A 16,910-nucleotide genomic window follows, 5' to 3' on the forward strand; every position below is an offset into this window, starting at 1 on the left:
TGTAAAAAGATGCAAATTGCACAATGTGTTGTTGTTTTTGGAAAGTGAGGATTATCTGCAAAATTGTTATAATGATCATAAGGTGAAAAGGTAGCATTAGTTCCACCCTGACATTGCTTCTAAATATTTCAGACTCACTCCTACTGTAATAATAAAATACCACATACTGGGAAAAAAAAAAAAAAGATACAGTATACTCTTCATGCTTGTTTTCTAGCCGTGCTGAAATTGTTTTGAGTCAAATGAACTTGCTCACCCCAAACCCCCTCTAACACAGGGCTAATGCAAAGTGCATTGGTATAAAGTGGTATACCCACAAACAAACAACATAATCTAAAAAGCCTTTCCTTTAACCTTGTTTTCCATCTAAAAAGTGGATGATGGGCTCTGTTCCCGTATCTAAATTGAATTTGCTCTCTTAATCAAACATGTATGCTTCTTCTTTTTTTTTTTTATCTGCCCATGTAAACACCCCCACTTTGGAGTACCCACCACCCAGTTAACGATTATGCATGGACACATGGCGTCTCGGTCAAGGGCAGTTCACTCACCTTATCCTTGATCACGGCGCTTCCCCTTGGTGGGCGGCGCCGACCCTCAGTGAGAATGCAGATGAGCGTGCAGCCGATGCCAAGTCCAGGTCGCGACCTTTGCTCCCACTGGTTCAACAACGCAAGAGATTATTTTTGCCGTTCTTTTCTCATATCCTCTTCTTTCCTCAAGATACATTTATAAGAGGTTTTGAAACTCATACATCTTGTTTCAGCGACCTGTCCACTGCATACAACACTTCACATGTACTAATAACTTTGGTAATAGAAATCATCTGTTTCAAAGTCATCATAAAAAATCTTATGGAAAGTACAGACCATGATTTAAGTAACATTTCAATTGTCATAAAATGTATAATAGTTATAAAAGCTATTCTGTCTCATAAAACTACTCCGCCAAGTAGAGAGGACATATGTGTAAAAAGATTTTTTACAGCTAACAGCTGTATATTAAAACTTAACTTTTGTACTTATCAAGCAACACGGTGGCAAGAAGGTAAAGAGATCCGGGATCAAATCTCTGTGTGAAGTTTACATGTTACTCCATCTTGCTCACCTATTTTTAAAACATGTATATAAAGTTCATTGAAGAATGTAAATAGTCTGTATGAAAGTGAGTGTAAATGATTGTCTGTCTATACCTGCGCTGTGATTGGTTGTTCAGTCCAGGGCTTTTCCCGCCTCTCACAAAGTCAGCTGGAAGAGACTCCCCGTACCCCAACCCTAAAAGAGGACAAGGGGTTTTAGGAGTGGAGCATAGCGACAACAGGTACAGCATTTGTCCTGGGGGGGGGGGGGGGGGTGTCACACATTTATTCTGTTTTTTTCTTTCCTCTATATGCCTGCCTTCCGTCCGCCCACTTGTACTCTGAAGTGATACGCACGTTCTCCTTTAATTTGGCAGAGACTAACCTTTCACAGTGCAATGTGATAATGATGAGTTTAATGTCATGGTGTTGTACACTGAGGGCCGATAGGGCAATCCGCTGGGAATCGAATACAAGATTAGGTGAAATAATTACGCCTTGTACAATTATGAGTAACACCACATTGACAAAATCCATATCCATCTTATTTGAGAGTTTCACACGCTCATGTTTGATTAAGGGCCTCAAGTGATGGGTGCGAGGAGTGTTTTAAACAAATACAGAATAAATACGTTGTCGCGTGGGTCAGTTACCAACATAACTGTTTTTTGTTTGGGGGTGGGTATATTTATTAATTGCTTTACGTATGTTTATGGTCTACGAGTGTTTTTCCTAAAAATATTGATTGTCATGATTATACGACAGCATATATTAGAGTTCGGTTCATTCCGACTTTAGATTGGTGGTGGATGGTAGTGCTCCTTTGTAAACCGAGTACCCCCTATACCAGGAATGGGCACACTCTCCCCTCGAGGGCCGGAGTCCTGCAGGTTTTGGATGTTTCCCTTCGCCAACACGGCTGATACATGATCAGCTCATCAGCAAGCTCTGCATAACTCTGATAACGATATTGTTGATTAGAATCAGCTGGTGTTGGAAAAGGGAAACATCCAAAACCTGCAGGACTCCGGCCCTCGAGGACCGCGTTTGCCCTCCTCTGCCCTATACCAAGCAAAAGTGACTTTGTATTGACTGTTTGAAACCATTTTATTCAAAAAATTTTTTTTAGATAACTATAGAAATCTAGATATTTAGGAAATCAAACTTATTCCAACAAGACAGCGAAATGAGAGGATTTCTCCACCCTGAATGATCAGTTCAATATGGAACAATATGTCTCCATCTATAATAACATTAGTAGAGAATTGTATTTGTTTTATGAACATTTGTGAAGAGTTAAAAGGGAATTCAACCCAAAGATTTTCTTTATGTGCCCCCACTAGTGTAAACACAGCATTCTGATTTCTGATTAATATTGTGCTTGTAGAATATGAGCTGAGCCTAAAAATCCACCTGTTTTTTTCCCCCCATCTCAGGGGGCGGCCATTTTGCTACATGTTGTCGACTGAAAATGCTAATATGTATAACTAATGACCAATTACGGATCAGCTTCAGAAAACTGGTGAGTAATGATTGACAAACGACTATTCAAACTCAAATTCACACATATGCACCCTAATCCTGGTCCTCGGGGGCTGGAGTCCTGCAGGTTTTATTTTATTTTTATTTTTTTTATTTTTTTTTCTCTCTCTCCAGGAGAGCTCAGTATTGTTCATTCGATTTGACATCATCATTGATCTCCTTTTTTAAAAAAAAAATAAATTAAAAAAAAAAAGGTTTTTTTTATTTTTATTTTTTAAATATATATACATATATATATATATATATTTATTTATTTATTTTTGTATGTGGGTGAGCATGTGCATGTGCGTGCGTGCGTGCGTGCGTGTATTCATCAGTTCACCTAAAGCCCATTAAAAAAAAATCCCATACTAATAATATAATATAATAATAAATTGCCAAATGCAGAAACATCAATGTAAGTTATCACGATGTAGTGGCTCTGCAGGTTTTAGATGTTTCCCTCCTCCAGCACACCTGATTCAAAAAATTTGGAGGCCTGATTTAGAGTCTACAGTGAACCTCACAGGCATGTTGTTTGTAATGTTTCAGGAAGCCTGGGTACCTGCAGAAAACCTTTGCTACCACAGGGAGAACATGCAATAAAATAATTAGAAGATTTGAAGTGAGGTTCCTTCATAAACCCAGCAAGTGATTCTGTGATAATGGTTGGTGTCTCAAGCTTTAATCAATTTAAGATTTAAGCAGTCAGAGATTTAAGCTTTCGGTTCATCTCAGGTGATTTCCTGTGCTACACTTTTGCTCAGCCTACAGAAAACAGTTAAGATTTGAAAAAAAGAAACCAGAAGAAAAAAGGTCACGAGTGTGGTTCAGCAGCCCTAATCTGAATTTGCATTGGATCCATGGACGGTATTACCTTTATCTAGTTGTAGTCTACATGTTCGGATTGTAAACTTTTAATCTGATTCTTTAACTGTATTGTTTGTGTATGCAGCAGCGAGTTGCTGTTGGAAAGTCGATCAAAGAGCACGAGAGTGTTCTTGAAAATTTTATGTTTTCTCTGCTGGCTCTTAGGAACGATAGAAAAGAGGGCTGAATAACTTAAGCCTGGCCTGCTATTCACAAAAAGAAGAGTTGAATGAGGAGAAGACGTGTGGAAAATGTGTCTGCCAGAGCGTAAAATTAGCAATTACATTGGGTGTCATCAGTAATGACAATTTCAGCCCAGATAGAGCGGGTTAATGTCCAACGCTCAGACTGTAATTCGGCCGTTCCACCTGTGTTCAGTCAGTGAGGCAGTGTGCAGCGCAAGTTGACTGGAAAAACAACACCACACACAGATAAGCCAAGATGGCCGCCATCTGCTGGGAAAGCTTACAGGGGCAATTTATTTTTTAAGGCCCGTGTTGACCTTGATTGTGACACAACACATTTGTAGTCTTGTGACTGCGCCTCAGTATGTCTGAGGTATATTATTTTGTTTTTTTCCTTTTGCACTTCTTTTTTTCATCTCTGTTTGAACACTAAAACACATGGGCTGCTTTTATTTAATTACTGAACAGAGTTGATCATTTTCAATTAGCAAAATGTTCATGTTAGTAAAATGACATGGGAAAATTAATTGGTTAACATTACAAATTGTACTGAAATCAGTCACAGCGAACCCTGTGCTAGTCGGTCAACCTCCTGGATAGCGGTAGCGGCATAGATTAGCAATGGCACTGAAAAATTCCATCACAGCGAACAATGTGCAAGCCAGTCAAATGTGGCTAACGTAAGGCGGCTTACATTAGCAATGGCACAAAAATATCACTCACAGCAAATTACATGCTAGTTAGTCACCCTGGGGCTAGCCTGAGTGGCTGACATTAGTAATGGCAAGAAATAGCAAAGTAGTAAGCAGTCAACCAGAGCTAACATTAGCATTAGCACAGAATTTTTTTTTTTCTACTCAAGGAGAAATTCAACTCATACTCAGCTGTATATTTGTATTGTGCCTAAAAACACAATAATGTATAAACATTGTTTTTAGTGTTGGGGGAAAACAATAATTTTACAGCAAGGAAAACCATAAACGATTTAGTCAACTATGTAACATTTTCTCCTAATGTGATGATACATGTACGAAAGAAATGATGACGCCAACTTTGCGGGAACTCATCTTTGCTACCTCTTTACAATTTACACGAGCAGCTTCTTGTCAACCAAAACAGTCCCATTCATTGGGTTTAATTATCTTGCAGCCCCCATAAAAAATAAAAATAACCATCTGTCCTTCCTTTCAGAAGAAGCTCTTTTTAAAATCCCCACGCCTTCATTCATCAGCACAATGTCACATCCATCCCCATGGCGACAAGAATGCAAATGAGGTGGATGCGCACTCAGTGGCCCGTTGTAAATAATTTACTGTTTTGTTTTATTGGAAAGTGAGACACAACATTATTTCCTGCGAGCGCTCCCCTTGGTCAAGGTCTGCAGACACATTCATTCTGGAAGCTCCCAGCAAACCCTTGACTTTTATTCCATGTTCCGCTTAACCACTATGGAGGTCTCTCGCATGGCCCGGGCGGGCACTGGAGTGTTTTTTAGTGTGATGACATGATGCATTGCAACGCCTCAAAGCCATATGGCAAAAGCCTGTAAATATGATGTATTAGTTATGTTCTGATCCTCTGTGATAAATTACACATTACCCAGAAGGCACAGGAACATTGGCAAAAAAAAAGACAACCCAAAGACAAAAGATCCATATGCTTATGTGCACCGAACTCCCTCACAGGCTCCATCATGCGCTCCTGCCACACAACGTAAGTCATTCTAGTTTTGTTCAAGGCTTTAATAAAAAATAAAAAATAAAACTTTTTTTTCTGCACCTTTAAATTTGACAGCCACTCATATCCATGTTGGAGGTTGTCTAATAAAAGTGGTATTCTTGTCAAGAAGATTCTAAATATGGACTATCTATCAGTTGTACAAATGAATCAAACAGCTCAAATTATGGGGAATTACCTTTTTTTTTTTTTTTCTGGAGAGCTCAGTACAGACGCTCCCCTACTTACAAACATTCGAGTTACGAACAACGGTACATACGAACATGTCTGCGCGTACAGTATGTCGAAAAATGTTCGGAAAGAGATGCTGTAAATTAGATTTTGTATTGCGCATAGTGCTTCTTTCCGCCGCTAATACCGACGCTTGGCGCTGTGAGAGCTCATTGGAGGCTCAGCAACGTGTCGAGGAGGAGGCGGAAGAAACGCCGGTCCCCATGAAGGAGGAAATAACTTTTGAAGCCGATTCCAGCGACGACGAAGAATCTCTCATGATATAAAATCCTCCTCTTCCTCCTCCTCCATCATCTCCTTAAGCATCGAGTACATCTTCCAAAAGTAAGTTAAACTTCATTTTATTTATCTTATTACGTACATGTACATACTGTGTGTGTCTCTCGCTCTCTCTCTCTAACATACGTAGTACAGTACTGTACGTATTCTCTTTAAACATCAATTATAATACAAAATATAGCACTGAAGCAACTTACGAACAAATTCACCTTACGAACGATCGTCCGGAACGTAACTCGTTCGTAAGGTGGGGAGCGTCTGTATTGTTCATTCGGTAATTTTACCGATTTGATATGTCAGTATGGGGAATTACCAAATCATAAGTAGTCAGTGTTACTGTATTTCAGTGGACCCATCTAGTTCTTTTACACCATTTATTTTACATGATCCAAATAAATGTGTGAATCTAGGTCCAAGTGCCCTGTGACTGGCCAGGGGGTACCCTACCCCTCGCCATGACCCTATTGAGGACAAGCGCCATAGAAAATGGATGAATGGAATAATAGAATGAAAATCATTTCAGAGCTGCGACGGGCACCTTGAAGTCAATCAATTTTAATTACATAGCACTTTCCATGCAAAATATGCAACTCAAAGTGCTTTACATGAGTTAAAAACAATATAACTTGGGCCATTATTTCAAAAGGGTGACGATATGAGAATTTGGTTTTGTCTCAGTTCAGCATTGAAAGCGCACAAGACTAAAGTGTAAAGTGTTGCTTAAGACTAATCCTGGGCTGATGGAAGAGATCAAGATACAGCTACAGGGTTTGGGGGCACATACCAGTATACTTGACTCAAGATGTGTGCGAGGACAATAATAAATAAAGTAAAAATGAGAAGTAGCAGGAACATATGTTTTTGCATTCAACCCAATAAAGCCAAACGTATCATATTAAATACAAGACATTTTGAGCCCTCTCTTTCATGAGTAGAATATTTTTCTCCCATTAAAACCCTGACGTATGTGATCTGACACATGCATTGCATGAAAAATCCATTAGAGGGCAGTATCACTTAGCTGATGGCTTTTCCAGCGACCTTGCAAGATCGCCCCAATTCAGAAAGGAGAGACACCTATACTTATTAATAGTGGGAATTGTTCTTTCTGATTTTTTTTAAACACTAATATGTTTGGTATGTGTGTTTATTATTATATTTTTGACAGTTATAAATGTACAAATTTAAAGCATTCTGACCGGATGTATCAAATATGACAAGTCATATGTGGAAGTTGATTTTCACTTTTTTGTTTGTTTGTTTGTTCAAAAGGACAAATACATACTCTATTTACAAAGAATCCGAATTTTCTCTCTTATATTTCATGGTTTAGGCTTTATAGAGTTAAAATGGCAATACATGACATTGGCTGTTTATTTTTTCCCACTGACATTTAGTCTAATTGCATTGTACATAAAATGGATGATGATGATGACCATGATTGTTATTATTACCATTATCATTATGTGACATGTATATTTAATTGAAGTTTTGCTGAAAGGTATTCTAGTCGATTGCATTGCATGGATGGTGTGTTTTTTTTTATTTTTTTTTTTTATGACATTCATGACTTTTTGGTGGCCCATGAGTGCGTTTGTATCACATTCACAAAAACAGATTTTTGGAATCTTGGATTAATGTGTTACTTCATTGCTTCATCACTTCTGCAACTAATTCTTCTGTCATAGCTCTTTCGTTCATTTTCTGAGGGTTAGCTGTACATCTCATGTTGTACCGCAGAACATGATGAATCACAAAATTGTTTATAATCCAGAGCCTGGAAAAACTATATTCACTGAGATGATGATGATGATGATGATGTGCCTGTGGGCGGCCAGCATTATTGCTAAGTGACGTGTGGAGGACGATCAGATCTACGCTTGATGTGTCTCTCTGAAGCCTCTTTATGACAGACGACATCCTTTGTTGTTAATGATCATGAGGAGCGTAATGGGAGAAAAGTGGAATCGGAATTCTCACAAGGACATTTTGGCTCAACTTGAATGTGCTCAGGCCGCTTGGCAATCAAGCAATGTGACACATCGTTTTGTGTGTGTGTGTTGCGTGTAGAAACATTGCGGCTAATGCCATTTTCCTCCAATAGAATATTGATGGTAATTATAGAGATGTCATGGAGGGGACGTCTGATATGACATGCATCAACTACATGGAGACGATGGGTCGAATTAGTGTTTTCGCCGCGTGTGGTCGCGGATAATTCGGCGAAGGCATGCAGAATTACAGCTTTAAAAACTCCCATAATATCCGATTTGACAAATGGAGCGTGGCAGGCACAATGTGACATTGGCATCCGCGCAGTTAAGACGTCGTCTCACATCTTAAGCCGTGCTCTAAATATGAAGTCTTAACTAAATCTCTCATCTTATCTGATAGCAGACACTTTAGGGAAAGTGCTGCGACTGAGTTTCTCATCCAGACGGTCGCTGATTCGTTAGGGCCACCTTCTCGCAACTTCTTATTCCCGCCATCTGCAGCTTCTCTCCATCCATATTACTATGGTCCACTGCCCCCCATCTCCTGTGGGGATTAGCTGGCTAAACGTAGGGAGGCGCTCAGTAGCATATGAGAGACGGTTCCTCCCCGGATCATAAATTCGCCCGTGATTGAGCAGAGCGACGCGGGGCCCCTACTGAGCAAACAGACGCTCCGAGGCGCCGCGGCGAGCTAAGTGACCTCAAAGTGACATTTAAGTGACCTTGAAAGGGGACTTAGTGTGACAGAGCTCTTGCTGGAACAAGATGATAAGGCTCCAGATTAACTGATGCGACAGCCGAGGATAACGCCATCTCCGTCGGAGATACGGGAAATAATCGAAGGCACGAGCTCTCATTCGCATTCGTGTTGAATGTGTTGAAGAGGCGGGCCTGGTGGGGGGGGGGCGTCTGACGTTGGTGAGTCTCTATGCGAGTCGCTAGGCGTGTTTTGCTGTTTCAGAGTAAATCCAGACAGACAGATAAATATGTTAAAACTAAAAAGTCATCACAGGGACGCGCTACATTCTAGTCACCATTAATGGGCAGTTAAGGTGAAGGATGAAGGTAGAACTAAAACAGTAAGATGGCTTCATCATGCCTAATGGAGAAAGACTATGAAGGTTCTGTCTTCATTTCACCTGATGCCGGAGATCGAAGTGTATAATTTGGGGCGGCATGGCTCAGTGGTAGAGTGGTCGTCTCCTATCTGTGAGGTTGTGGGTTCAATCCTCACCCCCTGGTGACCATGTCCAAGTTTCCTTGAGCAAGACACTAAACCCCGATTTGCTCCCAGTGGACCTGGCAGGGCCCTGTTGTATGAATGGATGAACGTGTAAAGCGCTTTTGTCACTATAGATTTTAACCCTGGAGAACCCACGGGGTCAAATTTGGCCCCTATAAATTCTGCTACTCAAATAACAAAGACCTTTTTTTTTTTTACCAATTTAACTTCAAAAGTCCAGAGTGCCACTTCTGACCCCTGCATGGGGCCATCTAGTGGATGAATATTGCACTTACATGAGCCAGAGTGGTGGTGACAAGATGGCTGACAACATGCTGTTTTGTTGAGCTGGAAATCAATCCAAACAAAACCATCTTCTCAGCAAACCATCAGATGGTAAAATTGTGGGGTTTTTTGTTAATCTATTTCATATCATGTTGCAGAATGCCTAGGAGTATGTTTTATATATATATTTTGATAAATTAGCAACTCTGAGCTAGTTCAAAAAAAAGGGTTAAAATTGAAAAAACATATATTTTGGTGTTCAGTGAATTTATAGCAGTCATTTAATGTATAATTCATAATTTTCCAAAGAAGAAAAGGGTTCTTGGGTTCTCCTGAGTTAAAAAAAAGTACTATATAAATAGCAGTCTATTCCATTAAATTTTTACCATTAACAACATATGGAAGATCATCAAAACCAAGCCAAGGGTGGACAGCAGGGTGCCAGACCCATGAATGTACAGGTTCACAGGGGCGGGAACTCAACTGGTAGAACCCTGACAAAATCATGACCTTTGGCCACATCTACCACAAGCTGTCACAAGGTCTCGTTCAAGAAAAAGACAATCCATCGAAGAGTGTTGTAGATTGAATGGTGATATCCTGAACAAGCCCTGACCCTATCTGTGTACTACTTTGACCTTAGCAATCTTGTCCTTTGAATCAATCAATTTAATCATTGCTTTGTCACAAAAATAGTCCTCACAACTTAAGGTTGGGGGAAAAAAACAGTTGAAACTTGCACATTGCAGCCTATGCCAATGAACAAGTACAAAGCGATCAACGCTATCAGCCACCAACAATTTCTTACAGTCAAAGACAAACATCTAACAGTAAAGTTTTATTCTAGACATGATGCTTTAATAATAATAAAAAAAACACACACTGACTGTACACTAACAGCTTGGACCGATGCCAGACATTGTAACATCATCCAGGGAAGCCGCACAATTCTGTGGTTTCTCTCATGTCCTTTGTGCCTTTTCATCCTCTGTGACGCTCAATACACCCGGAGACTCGGTCTCTTTAACTTACTTGGTTTGACTCGGCCCAGTGGCTGCAATCCAGTCTGTGAGATGTGACACCGATCGAACGGGAGTTCAGAAGAACACAAATGCAGCACATCTGGCCTTGAAAATAAAACAAGCAGATTGTTAAAAAAAAAAAAAAAAGTTGTACATCCTAATCAATAGCATGATTACACTTCGAGGAAAACATGACCTCCTGTATGGCAATAATCTAACTGTGGTATATTGTAATCTCATCTCTAAATTGGGCCAGAGATTGAGTAAAGATAAAAAGTGGGTGGTGGGTGATCTCATATAGCAAACATATTGTTTACATTATTCTTTACATGATCACAAGGCAAACATGACGATACTAATGTCACAACCTAACTGCTATGTTCCTCTATGCCCGTAAATGCAATCCTAGCTAAATACTTCATTTTGCCACACTGTTTGAGTGAAAATGACATCAGTTCCTCAGCTCACGTAACAGCCAATCACAACTCAGCTTCAGAAAACAGATGCGCTGTGATTGGTTGGTGCCTGAGCCCTCAGCAACTGTGACGTCATCTTCAGTCGACAACAAGTGGCAAAATGGCCGCTCCCTGAGATGGATAAAAATGACTGGATTTTGATTTATAACTCTTATTCCACACGTGTAATATTAACTCATTCGGCTAGAGACGTCAAAAATTCATTTGAACTATTTCTAATTTAACATTATTTTCCATTTTTGTTAACAAGAGTATGAAAACCTAGGAAAAAAAATGTTGGGTACATTTAGAGCAGATGTAAAATTTGTGATTAATCGTGAGTTAACTAGTGAAGTCATGTGATTAATTACGATGACAAATTTTAATCTCCTGATGCCCCTAATTTACGGGGAAAAAAATTAATAATCTTTTTTTTGAAGAAATTGTTTTTTTTTTTAATTTCGTTAATCGTACTTAATCGCATGACTTCACTAGTTAACTCATGATTAATCCCTATTTTTATATCTGTTCTAATACAATAAAAAAAAATCTAGGTTTTCAAACGCTTGTTAACAAAAGTAGGAAAAAAATGTTTTACTAATAAAAATAGTTTAAAATTAATTTTTGACGTCTATGGCAGTGAGTTAATCAGAATGTCATGCTTAGCATTGTGAGGTCACATATAGCATTATTGTCAAGAAATGTTTAAGGCTGACTTCCCTTTTTACGCAACTCAAGACCGTAACCCGGTCAAATGTTTTCCCTGCCTCGTTTCCTATCTGTTAACATCTTAGAAGATGCCAACAAATTGTCGCCCGCAAAAGTTCTCAACGTCGTCATTATCAATTTCACAAGCATATCCGTCCTTCTCTGGACTGAGCAAGCAAGTTGCAGCTGTTGCCTCAACAAAACGATTGTCTCAGCCGGACCTGCTGACCAGATGCTAGTTCTTTTTTTTTTTTATTTGCGTCTGATGAAGATGAATAGCGCCCCTTACAAGTGATGCAACAGATATGAGACTCAGCTACAAGCTGTCAGCAAGATGTGAGATGTTGCAGTGATTAGCAAACACGCAGGGAGAACAACAAGGCTTCTCCACACAGAGCCAATGGGATTTGAGCAAATGTAATTTTTGTGCGCACATAATGACTTAGGGGTATGGAAATGAAAAAGCAGCAATATAAAGTGCTCTGTGCAGCTTTAGCATCACCGCACATCAATAAACTACAGCGCTGGGAAACAAAGAGCAAAGTCCCCGGGCAAATCTATAAGCAAATGTACAATTACGTATTCAAAACACACTTGTATTTTTTGAAATGTGGAAAGAATACCACATTCAGGCGGAGACGTCTTTTCCCGCTTACAATGAGCACAATTTGTTTTCGTGTGACAGCGTTCACAAGCAGTAACACTGCCAGGCAACATTTACTCGTCCTCATTAAAGATTGTTCCTTTTGCGTTGGTCTTTTATTGTCGCAGCCAAGCTAAAAAGATGCCCAAGTGAGTTCTCATCGCTCACTCGCTCGTTGTTGGCACCGACGGCGAGCGCCAATTCCTTCAAGGGTACTCGACAACAAAATATTTTTAGACCAAGTTTTCCTCACGAAATACAAAGAGGCGCCTCTTCACCTGTCAGTGTGAATACGCAGCCCAGTGTTTTTCAAATGAATGCGGACTGGTGGTCCGACTTTCCCACATGATGCTGTGGGAAGTCTTAAGAAGACGGACAAAAGAGGCCTACAAATCCCGCATGGATTACCTCATGCTTTTGGTCTCTGAAGTGGCAGTTAGCCTCTCTTCAAAACAAGGAGGAAGTAAAAGGAAGAAGAAGAGGAAAGCATCCGAAAGACAAGAAGGGCAAAGTGTTGAGTGGATGCCACCATAAAAGGTGTGTCTAAGAAAATGCTGTTGCTCAATTGAGGAAGAAAAAAAAAAAAAAGACTGACACTGTTTAGTATTCATTTGTGTTTTTAGCATGAAGAGGGCAACTAATCCAGATGAATGATGGCGATTTAGGTCTAACGGGTCTTGAGTCGAAATCATCCGCAGCTGATATATTCATGAAGCTGATCAATTTTTTAGGTTTTACAACTATCGTGATTAAAAAAAAAAAGAAGCAATTTTATATATTCGTGCTTTGTTGAATTTATTAGCAAATCTGAATGATTCTTTTGACTGTCGTCCAAAGACAAGAAAAGTACAGTGGCTCTTCAGAACTCAACCACTCAGTGGTCAAAAACCGAAAGTGGTTCACCATCAGTTGATATACAAAGTCCAAAGTATTTTTGTATGTATTGTATACTATACGAGTGATGACAAAGTTACAAGAGACACACACAAAAAAACAGAACTCTTTGACTGTCACAGTAGTCTGCTCATTGGTAAGCGTATCTGCATGGGTTGAGTTATTAGCCAATAAAATGTTAAAATGTTACAATAATAGAGTTTAGTGTGTGTGTGTGTGGGAGGGGGGGGGGTAATTTGGTGGTATGGTACTGGAAGCAGCACTTCTCAATCAGCCTAAAATGCATGTTTTTTTGGAATGTGGGAGCTGAGTCTGAGGTGGGTTGGGTGCCTTGCTCATGGGCACTTCTACATTGGTTAAATAGCATTAGAGCAGGAGTCCAAAACCTGATTTAAGATGGAGACAGAGTAGGGGTGTATCAGGGCTGCATCGAGTATTCCAAAAATAAAACTAATTCAATCTTCTCAATCTTTGTAAATAACATTTCAGAACACTTAACAGTTTTTTAGAAGGTGACGGGTGACCTGGTCCACTCTCTCATCTCCCTGCTACTTTGCATACTCCTCAGCATGTCTAGGTGAGGTTTTTTAGCCCAACTTTCTCTGTGCATACAAGACATGTTGGGGTGACCCTTTGCTCAAAAAAAAAAATAATATTCTTTTTTTTGTTGCTGACTTTGGAATGTGGGGGAAATATTCATATTGTATTCGGCCCAATTAATGGTGTGTAATGCACTTTAGTACCCAGCTAAGAGCAACCTTGGGAATTGAGTATCTTTTTCTGCATAGCTGCGAAGCTGACATCGTGTAAATCTCACTGTGAATACTTTTTTTTTTTTACACTATTAATTAATACAAGCAAAAACAGGTCTTTAAAAAAAAAAAAAAAAAGCATAACGTGTGTGTGTGGCATAATTTGTACAATAGCACTCTGCAATGCTAATAATTGAAAAAAATGTTTACCAACTGTTGCAGATAATTATTTTGTAATGGCTTTGTTCTGAAATAATTTATTTATTTTCGTATCACAGCGTGCATGTTTACCATCTATAATTGTACCGTTACATTTTTAGACCTCCATTAGTGAATATACATAACACGCATCCATTATTTAGTTTACATACATGATAAAAGCAGAAATGTGTCAATATTTGTGTGTTAGGACTGCAACAGAACAACTAATTAGATTTAATGAGATGGAAAAGTAAATATTGCTCATCTAGTAGTGCAAAAATAAATTCAGTCATACACTTTTGTTACAGAACAACATTTCTCTGCAAATGTAATACAAATGTGAATGCCCACCTATCCATGGTTCGCTATTCATGAGTTTAGCTTCTTGTGTCTTTTCTGTGGATCTTATATTCACTGGAAAAACCTATACTTAATTCTAATTTGTATTTATTATACTGTATACTTATGATTTATTTTACCATTTAATGATTATCTTACTTTCTGTAAGGCCGTAAGATGCCACAAGATGGCGCCACAGCCCAGGTAAATGAGAAAATTAACTACCAATGATGTATCACAGCGAAGAATCGGATTAATATACAATTTCAAGAAACACAAATCATCATGTTATTCATTGTCAATATTCACATAGAAGTCATTTATCACCTTGCAAGTTTTTCCATATGAAAATTATAGCTAGCTGTTTATATGTCCTCTGAATAAACCAGGGACTTTTAAGCAGACAGTATACCGTATGGTCTGGAAATGTAAACTTGTTGCAGACTTTTGACACTAGGTTGCATCCATATTATCCTTGATAATGGCACAAAAGATCCCAATAAACCAACAATTTGTAGACCAATCAACAACAACAACTGTTACAGCAGTGTTTAGCAAGGTACAACCAAACCCTGGATTCAAACCTGCTAAACACTAATGCTCTTAACATACCGACAACTGTACTCTTAAAACGGATTAATTGAAGTCTTGGTCCTATCTACTGCACTGCAGGAGCTGCTGTGCATGTCAAACTTTAATGAGAATTGATAAACACTCATGCCAACACCATATTTTAATGTTAGCCATGATGGTGGTACTTGGAGAGAGAAGCATTTTCCAAGGGAACTCTTGGTGTAAAAAGTTGAGAACCTCTTCATTCAATATCTATCAAGCACGCATTTATCCCTGTCAACTTCAAGTGTGTGTGTGGACGTTACTCATCAGTTCAGTGAGGACCGGTCCATCCTCCGTGGCATCTGCCACCATGCATGACCGTGGAGAAAAATGACTCAATGTGCAGACCAGTGCACAAAAATGCCCCCCTCTCCTCCAAATTGATTCACATGCTCCTAACACTATGACTGACGGAGCCAATCAGCCTATCGTGGCCCCCGCAGATGGACAGACGCTCATTTACAGGTGCGCTGTGGGAAGGCGGATGGATTTGATTGATTGACAAGCTGTCACCGAGCCACTGGGGCATTACAAAAACATCCCCTCGCATTACTGTAGGCCAGCAACATCCCGTTTGTGAGCATGCGTGCGTGTTTGCAGCGGAGTGTGTGCGCTATGTGGAAGCGGGCGGTCAGGCCCGTGCAGATTACACATCCGGTGGGGTGACAGCTCAAGAATCAGGCTGACAGGTGGGCCTGCCTCCCTTGTTCAAAGGCAGACAGAATTAAACAGCCCATCAGGTGATGTCTGACAGGCCTGCATCATATGCTGCACTGATAGTACCGATGTACATTCATGTATCTCTAACTTGCTTCAGTCAAGAACATACCACCCTCAAACAAACACAGCCATTACCCATGCATAAATTAGCACAGCTGCATTCCAAAATACTGGCTGTTAGACGCACTATTTTTTAATCATCACATTACAAACAGACTCATCGTTGAAAAGAACAAAAGAAGCAACATTAGAGAGAAAAACAAAATGCCTGCTCAGCACATCAGTTAAGTCAATTCCTAAAGATTATAAACAGCTTCATTCTCTACATGACCCACCTGCTTAAAAGCGTCTGTCATTTTTGTCACGCTTCTTTTTTTTTCTTCTTCTTCATTATTCTGACGGTACAGGTACTCATCGTGGCACTCGTGTTACTTGGCAGCTACTGCCCCCATGTGGCCAAGATGGGAACAACAACAGCATTGAAAAGTCATTTGTCAAATCCCTCATTCTGTATTCACGGCATCAGCAACCTCATTAGCTTCAACAATGCAAGTCTTCTTGGCGTGTGAACAACAGCCGTAAAATATTGAATTTATCATTCATCAATTATAACACGCAAGAAGCTATAAAAGGAGCCACAGGTGAAACATGTAACAAATTGAATGTCTAATAAGAGCAAAGGGGAATTGGCCTGCATTTCTTTTGAGAGACTGATGAGGGAACTCCAACGATGCATCTCTTTTCTCATGTGGTCAAAGTGCTGACGAGTGCTCAAAGGGTGGCATAAAGATCACTTCCGGTTGCGGGGTTGTGTTGAACACTGAATTTAGACTCAACTGTATTGTCGTAGAGTTTAATTTAACCCTTTGATGCCCACATTTACATCATGTCCTCAGACACGTTAGTGACAATTATTGTCGCTAAAAGTTGTCTGTGGCATGCTTTGGTCAATATATTGCAAATCAAGGATAAAGAATTACAGCATACTTTCAAAGGTTTTATTTTTGCGCTTGAGATTAAGCAAAAGCTAGCGAAAGCATATTTTATATTATTGTTAATTTAGCTACTGTAAAAGTATGCGCAGAGTGAGCGTTTATGGGACAGTGTGCAGGATCCAGTGGTTAATTAACTAATAGACCTATGTAATATATTTAGAGAT

The 16,910-nt window shown here is 39.6% G+C and overlaps 1 long non-coding RNA gene across 7 annotated transcripts in view; it reads right to left on the bottom strand.

Moving 5' to 3' along the window:
• LOC144049169 (uncharacterized) overlaps window positions 1–16,201 on the bottom strand; it is an 88,120-nt gene extending 71,919 nt beyond the window's left edge. For all 7 annotated transcript variants that reach the window (XR_013293505.1, XR_013293501.1, XR_013293503.1 and 4 more), the window contains exons 1-4: window positions 16,087–16,201; window positions 10,435–10,529; window positions 1,193–1,274; window positions 552–659 (exon numbers count right to left, since the gene is read on the bottom strand). This is a non-coding gene — a long non-coding RNA (uncharacterized LOC144049169). The remainder of the gene's footprint in view (window positions 1–551; window positions 660–1,192; window positions 1,275–10,434; window positions 10,530–16,086) is intronic.
• Window positions 16,202–16,910: the final 709 nt, after the last annotated feature.

Source organism: Vanacampus margaritifer, chromosome 3, assembly GCF_051991255.1.
Source record: "Vanacampus margaritifer isolate UIUO_Vmar chromosome 3, RoL_Vmar_1.0, whole genome shotgun sequence".
Classification (NCBI taxonomy): Eukaryota; Metazoa; Chordata; class Actinopteri; order Syngnathiformes; family Syngnathidae; genus Vanacampus; species Vanacampus margaritifer.